Here is an 8233-nt window from a genome sequence, read left to right on the forward strand (position 1 = left end):
ATTGAGAGACCTGAAGGGAATAGGGACACCACAAGAAGCCCAACAGAGTCAAGTAACCTGGATCCTTGGAGGCTCGCAAAGACTGAACCACCAACCAACGGGCTGGACCTAGGCCCTCTGCACATAAGTAGCAAAAGTACAACCTGGTCTTCATATGGGTCCCCCAACAACTGGATCAGGGACTGTGTCTGAACTCTCTTGCCTGCCTCTGGATCCTGTTTCCCTACCTGGGCTGCCTGTCTGGCCTCAGTGAGAGAGGATGTGCCTAGTCCTGCAGTGACATGGTATGTCAGGGTGGGTTGGTACCTGCGCAGTGGGGAGCTCCTCCTTTTCAGAGAAGAAGGGGAGGGGGAGTGGGAGGAGGAGAGGTTCAAAAGGTGGAGTCTGTAAGGGGAACTGTGATTTGGATGTAAAGTGAATAAATGAATTAATGAAAAAATTCATGCACTTAGGGTCTCCTCACCAGCACTTGGAAATATTTTTATTATCTTACTTTTAATAATGCCAGTGCATTTAAAGTCTAGTGTGTATGACCACAGCATGCCTACATAATTCTAGTCAAATGCAGATCTCTTAAAAACTGAACTTGTTTGGAGAAACGTGGACAAATATCCATTTGTAAACAATCTACAGACAGACAGAAGTCAGAGAGGTACAGATACAAATATAGTGAAATTGTTTTTAGGTTCCTAAGTCATCAGAGCAGCTACAGTGTGGTTTTGGATCAAATATATAAGTATCACTTATGTGACATTTATGGATCAGGCTGAGGCAGAATGGCTCAGCCTGTCCAAAATGACAATGCAGTGTAGAAAAATTTACAAAACATCATGAAGGCCTAAGGGGTATTCTGTCCAGTATGGCAGCCACCATTCAGAGTTAAGTTAATTTTTAAAATTAAAATTTTGCTTCCTTGTTTGGACTTATCATACAATAAGTAAAAAAAAAAAAACACACGTGACTAACGGCTACTATTCTGGCTACATTAATATAGAACATGTTTGTTGTCACAGAAAAATCTAATGGATACAGCTAACGTCTACTATCCTAGGAAGCACCTACATGATCACTTAGTCCTTCATCTAGCAAATTTCTTGAACCTATACTTGGACACTCTCATAAATAGAAATGTCAGATCTGGGTTAGGAGAGTTGGAATGTTGTAGGCCCAAAAACCAGTTTTCTGGTTTTATCTTTAGTCTCCATAGGAGCCATTCATTGCCCAACTGTTGTGTGCCCAACATCCTTGTGACTATAAGGTAAATTCTATTAGAACATGCTAATATTAGATTCCACGAACCCCAAAACTAAAAATGCCACCAGGAAGCATCTGGCTATCAAATAGCCCCATCAAAATGTTTTAGATGCCTTAATTGGTACTTTTCTTTTGTTCTGTAACTATAAAAATTTAACAAAGCTGCTACCACATTAGAACATAGAGTTCAGTAAAAGTTGAATTTATATTCGCAGGTCATAGCCACTCATGTTTGGCTGAGAATGCACTGCATCTTGTTCCCTTGAGGTGAGAGATGCATGTTTGTGCTGTAATCCCCATGTGTTGTATCAGGCATTCAGGACGTTGAATGTACAGCTGTGTTCAAAACCAGTCCCCAGTCTGAAGACCATGGAAAGAATTGGTGGTATCCTAGACAACTGTCATCCACAGCAGTAGGCCTCTTGGGGGAATGTGTGTTGGCTGGCATGGCCATGTTTAGATCTTGCTTCTGGTAGACTTTTGTACCAGAAGAAAGAGGACTTTTTAAGATGTAGCAGTCTTGTCCAGTACCACATGTAAGGCTGAAGTCAAAATCTCAGAAATGGAGTTTGTGATCTGCCTTAGAAAAACATAAAAGAACATTGCCAGTTAATGATATATTTAATATATGTTAATATACAATACCTATACCATATAATATAATGGTGCATATATAATATATAATATAATATACAATACATAATATATTATATAGCATATAGCATATAATGCAAATCACATAATATATGATATACGATGGTATACGATGATATATTTAATATTTATACTTACTATATATTTATTAATTAGTATTTAATATTTATACTTACTATATAATAATTAAGACAGACTGTTTCTTAGCCCAGGAAGAGGTATTTATGCCAATCAAACAAAGAAATAATAATTAATAAGGTACATTAAGGTGACAGAAATACTATCTAAGCAAGAAGCCAACCCAAATAAGGCAAGAACTGGACCAGACAATCTTTTTAATATGATTTTTTTATAGCTAAATCTAGGAAATGGTGAAATAGAAGACTAATAATACACACGTAGACCAAATGTGCAGCTATAGCGCCATCTTTTGGCCGATGTTATTTTACAAAATACACTCTATTAAAACTTCATGATTGAAACCTGTGTAAGTTTTTCATTGTAGAAGATGGTACTAGGCCATTATCTGATGTAGACTTGGTAAAGACCTTTTCCCAACCCATAGGTTGCCATTTTGTCCTGTTGACAGTGTCCTTTGTCTTACAGAAGCTTTGCAATTTTACAAGGTCCCATTTTTCTATAGTTGATCTTAGAGCCTGAGTCAGTGGTGTTCTGTTAAGGAAAATTTGCCCTGTGCCAATGTATTTGATGTTCTTTCCCAGTTTCTCTTCTATTAGATTCAGCATATCTGGTTTTACATGGAGGCCCTTGATCCACTTGGACTTGAGCTTTGAACAAGGAGTTAAGAATGAATCAATCTGGGGCTGGGGATTTAGCTCAGTGGTAGAGCGCTTACCTAGGAAGCGCAAGGCCCTGGGTTCGGTCCCCAGCTCCGAAAAAAAGAACTAAAAAAAAAAAAAAAAGAATGAATCAATCTGCATTCTTCTGCATGCTGACCGCCACTTGAGCCAGCACCATTTGTTGAAAATGCTGCCTTTTTTTCCCACAGGATGGTTTTGGCTTCTTTGTCAAAGATCAGGGGACCATAGATGTGAGGGTTCAATTCTAGTTCTTCAATTCTGTTCCAATGATCTACCTGTCTATCTCTGTACCAATACCATGTGGTTTTTATCACTATTGCTCTGTAGTACAGCTTGAGATTATGGATGGTGATTCCCCCAGAAATTCTTTTACTGTTGAGAATCATTTTCATTGTCCTGGATTTTTTGTTATTTCAGATGAATTTGAGAACCAGAAACTAAGTTGATCAAAGACTCAGTTGACAGCACATGCTGGTGAGGATGTGGAGAAAGAGGAACACTCCTCCATTGCTCGTAAGATTGCAAGCTGGTACAAGCACTCTGGAAATCAGTCTGACAGTTCCTCAGAAAATTAGACATAGTACTGCCTGAGGACCCAACTATACCACTCCTGGGCATATACCCAAAAGATGCCCCAACATATAACAAGGACAGATGCTCCACTATGCTCATAGCAGCCTTACTTATAATACCCAGGAGCTGGAAAGAACCCAGATGCCCTTCAACAGAGGAATGGATACAGAAAATGTGGTACATTTACACAGTGGAGAGCTACTCAGTCATTAAAAAACAATGACTTCATGAAATTTGCAAACAAATGGATGGACCTAAAAAATATCATTCTGAGTGAGATAACTTAGCCACAAAAGACTACACATGGTATGTACTCACGGAGAAGTGGATGGAGAAGTGGATGTTAGCCCAAAACAAAACAAACAAAACAAAAACAACAACCCCAAAAACCAAAAGCCAAAAACAAAACAAAACAACAACAACAAAAGAAAACAAAACCGGCTAGGTATACTAATGATACAACTCACAGACCATATGAAACCAAAGAAGGAAAACCGGAGTGTGGATGCTTCTCCTACACAGAAGGGGGAAAAATAATCATGGGAGGTAAAGGGAGGGGGGATCTGGGAGAGAGAAAGAGAGGAGGGGGAGGAAGAAGGGGAACAGGAACAGGGGAGAAGTATGGAGGGTCAGGAAATTGAAAGGGGATATGAAGCAATGGGGAGTGGGGAACTGGGGGTACCCACTAGAAAGTTCCAGGAATGACATTAGCCAAAATACCCAACAAAAAGGAGAGAGAACCTGTGGAGATCATACTCAGTGGATAGGCACTGCCCCCTGTTGAGGGATGAAGCCGCCCACTTATCTTTTTTTTTTCTTTTCTCCAGCTTTATTAAATGGGGTATTTCCTATTAACATTTCAATTGTTATTCCCTTTCCTGGTTTCCAGGCCAACATCCCCCTAGCCCCTCCCCCTCCCCTTCTCTACGGGTGTTCCCCTCCCCATCCTCTCCCCATTACCACCCTCCCACCAACAATCACATTCACTGGGGATTCAGTCATGGCAGGACCAAGGGCTTCCCCTTCCACTGGTGCTCTTACTAGGCTATTCATTGCTACCTATGAGGTCAGAGTCCAGGGTCAGTCCAGGTATAGTCTTTGGGTAGTGGCTTAGTCCCTGGAAGCTCTGGTTGGTTGGCATTGTTGTTCATATGGGGTCTCCAGCCCCTTCAAGCTCTTTCAGTCCTTTCTCTGATTCCTTCAACTGGGGTCCCGTTCTCAGTTCAGTAGTTTGCTGCTGGCATTCGCCTCTGTATTTGCTGTATTCTGGCTGTGTCTCTCAGAAGAGATCTACATCCGGTTCCTGTCAGCCTGCACTTCTTTGCTTCATCCATCTTATCTAGTTTGGTGGCTGTATATGTATGGGCCACATGTGGGGCAGGCTCTGAATGGGTGTTCCTTCAGCCTCTGTTCTAAACTTTGCCTCCCTATTCTCTGCCAAGGGTATTCTTGTTCCCCTTTTAAAGAAGGAGTGAAACATTCACATTTTGGTCATCCTTTTTGAGTTTCTTGTGTTCTGTGCACCGCCCACTCATTTTAAAATGTTAACCCAGAATTGGTTTTGTCAAAAGGAAATGCAGGAACAAAGAGTGGAGCAGAGACTGAAGAAAGGACCATCCAGAGACTGCCCCACCTAGGGATTTATCCCATATGCAGACACCAAACCTAGACACTGTTGCTGATACCAAGAGCTTGCAACAGGAGTCTGATATAGCTATCCCCTGAGAAATTGTGCCAGAGCCTGACCAATACAGATGCAGATGCTTGTAGCCAACCATCAGACTGAGCATGGAGACTCCAATGGAGAAGTTAGGGCAGGGACTGAAGGAGCTGAAGGGCTTTGCAACCCTGTAGGAAGAGCAACAATATCAACCAACCAGAACCCAAGAGCCTCCAAGGAAGAAACCACCAACCAAAGCGTACACATGGAGGGACCCATGGCTCCAGCTGGATATATAGCAGAAGGTTACCTTATCTGACATCAATGGGAGGGGAGCTCCTTGGTCCTGTGGAAGCTCGATGCCCCAGTGTAGAGGAATGCTAGGGCACTGAGGCAGGAGGGGGTTCTGGGGCACCCTCATAGAAGCAGGGGGACAGGGAGGGGATAGGTTGATTTACTGGGAAGGGGAATAACATTTGAAATGCAAATAAATTAAATAACCAATAAAAGAAGAAGAAAAAGAAATGTAAGTAAAGAAAATAACCAATAAAAAATTTAAAAGATGATTATTAAAAGCAAATCTAACATTCTTGCCCCAATCTTCTCTTAGGCAAATTGAAATTTAAAGTTTTTGATGTACTATTACATTATTCTATTGTGCAATAAACATATTTGCTTATATATTTACTATTTATTTTTTAAATGAGATAAATTTATCATTACACAGGACATCTCAATCCAACCCAGAAGTCTTGGCATTTATATACACTGTCCAAATCTAGACTCTGGTCTTCTTATCTTTGTGGCAAGCACTTTAAGTACTAAGCCCTCTGTCCAGCCCTGGAACTGCTTCACTCTTGGGAGTTTATCAGTGTGATTGCCACTGGGAGAGCTAGTTCATGCTAGACCGTCAGCAAATGGGAGTGTAGTAGTGACTGCGGGCTTGTAAGATCTCAGCCCTGGAATCCATCCCAAACCTGTTCTGTAAAACTCACCTTGGCACGGATAATGAGCAGGCTTGGCTCTTCCTCAGTGCCAGCCGGGTACAATAGCTGACTTCTCTTGGGAAATGTGGAGTCATATTCCAAAATAAACACTTGGAACTTTCTCATGAGATGACTAGATGAGATAGCAGAGGATCTCAGAAGTTCAAGAACGTAAAAGAAACACGATATCAATACTTAAACAGATGAGGAAAGATGTCAACTTGCTCTCCGTGACCAAGAATGCAGTTGACAGGGAGACAAAGAGAATGCACAAAGGAGGGAACTATTAGACCATGAAGAGAATGGAAACGAGAAAGAATGATTGCTGAGACGGGTAGCTGCACAGTGGCAACTAAGGAATATATTAATGAACCGGGACTTAAAAAATGATCATCTCTGTAGGAAGGAAAGGATAAAATATGTAAATCAAGTAATAAATTTTCAGAGATAAGAAAGACAGACCCAGAAAGGCCAAGGCCCTACTAAGAGCCTCGGAAGCTGGATCGGTGGCACAGCGGTTACCCCCCCGCTGCTGCTCTGCTGGTATTACTTAGTTCCCGTTCTGTTCTGTGATAAAATACCATGACATAGAATGACTGGAGGAGAAAAGCTCTGTTAGTCTACGGTTCCAAGAATACAGAATTCCTAACAAGGAAAGCATAGCAGGAACACATGTGGAGAGGTCATATTTCATCATCACACTGAGAGGAGTTGGGGGAGGGGGAGGGAGAACAGGAAGTGTGGCTACAACATCTTAAGATCTATCCCCAGGGATCTATTTCCTTTCAGCAAGGCTGCATTTTCTCTAAAACCTCCCAGAACAGTACCACCTGCCAGGGACCACTTGCTTGGAAATATGAGTTTGGTGGTTGTGGTGGCATTTCTCATTAAAACCACAGCAAATGTTGCATTTCCTACCTTGAATTACCACCTCTCTAGTTAGCAAAATCTTGTTTATCAAGTTGTTATCAAGTTGTTTGCTTGTATTTCCTCAAACAAACACTCCCAAAACCATGGACAAGAGTAGAAATATTAATTGGCAGTCCTTTCAATACCCACTCATTCCCTTTCATTGTCAAAATCTATGATAGCTAAGTTACAGACCTACACTATTGTCAGTTGAGTAGACGTTTATCAGACTTGAGGGCAAGGGATTGTCAGAAGTATTAAAATGCCAGCTCGCGCTGAGGGATGGCTATACTACTATAAATCGTGAGGATGAGTCGACAGAACAAACCATTGAGATATCACGGCATGTAGTTGTGCTGTCTTAAGTTTCAGGTTCCTTAGTTTTCACCGCTCCTTTCCCAGGGCTCGGACCCAAGCACGGATGGATTCTGACTATCCATCCCACTCCAGCAAGCTATTAGATTATCAGGCTGCCGCTTAGCTGTGATCTGAGTTTTGATAAACAACTCTTCAACTTAGAATTTAACTGATCTTAGGTTTGTTTTGTTTTGTTTTTTAAAAAAAAAATTTTAAATTTTAATTGATGCATATTTGTGCATATTTACTAGGTATGATGTGATGTCTAGGTCCAATACATATATTGCATAAGAGTTGATCACAGCAACAATTGTGCCATCACCTTAAATTTCCAGCACTTTTCTATGATGAGCACATTCAGAATCTTCTATTCCACTGTCTAACCATTCCGTTACCTGTATTTACAGAGTCATTGGCAACCAGAAATTAAGCCTACCTAAATGTACTGTTGTATCCATAGATGCACGCCTTACCATTTCCTCCCTGTTTCTTTCATCACTCTCTGGTAACCACTTCCATCCTCAACTCTTATTAGGTGGACTGTAGAGTCTAAGATACTTGCTTCGTTCCCATGCAGAGCAGCAAGGGGATTTGAGACGAACCTATTACCCTTCCGTCTTTGCAACAGGCACTCTTTGCTCCCAGTCTTCAACTGCCCGGATCATTGTAACTTGCAAGGGTGTCTCCTTTTCACTTTTGCTCCTCTGACAAAGTAACTTAAAGGAAGGAAGGCTTATTTTAGTTCACAGGTCCAGACAGTCCACCACAGCAGAGAAATATAGGCAACAGGAGCTGGAAGTAGAGAGCATCCATAATCACAGCGTTGTGGCTGCATGCCAATTCTTCTTCCCTTTGTCTACTAACAAAGTTGCAGATGCCACTCAGGGACTGACCCTCACAATGGGTATGCCTTCCTACTTCAGCTAATGTAGCTAAGATCATGGCTCACAGACATGCCCAGAAGCCCACATCCCACATCTGGGAACATCCCAGACATTTCTAGATCCTGTTGAATTGGC

At 41.6% G+C, this 8233-nt stretch overlaps 1 long non-coding RNA gene across 1 annotated transcript; it reads right to left on the bottom strand.

The window, feature by feature from the left end:
- Positions 1 to 458: 458 nt before the first annotated feature.
- LOC148001280 (uncharacterized) lies at positions 459 to 8000 on the bottom strand. Its single transcript, XR_015637702.1, has 2 exons — positions 7688 to 8000; positions 459 to 1834 (listed from the first exon to the last, which is right to left on the bottom strand). It is a non-coding gene; the product is annotated as an uncharacterized LOC148001280 (long non-coding RNA).
- Positions 8001 to 8233: the final 233 nt, after the last annotated feature.

This window comes from Rattus norvegicus, chromosome 14 (genome assembly GCF_021556685.1).
Source record: "Rattus norvegicus strain SHRSP/BbbUtx chromosome 14, alternate assembly SHRSP_T2T, whole genome shotgun sequence".
NCBI classification, from domain to species: domain Eukaryota; kingdom Metazoa; phylum Chordata; class Mammalia; order Rodentia; family Muridae; genus Rattus; species Rattus norvegicus.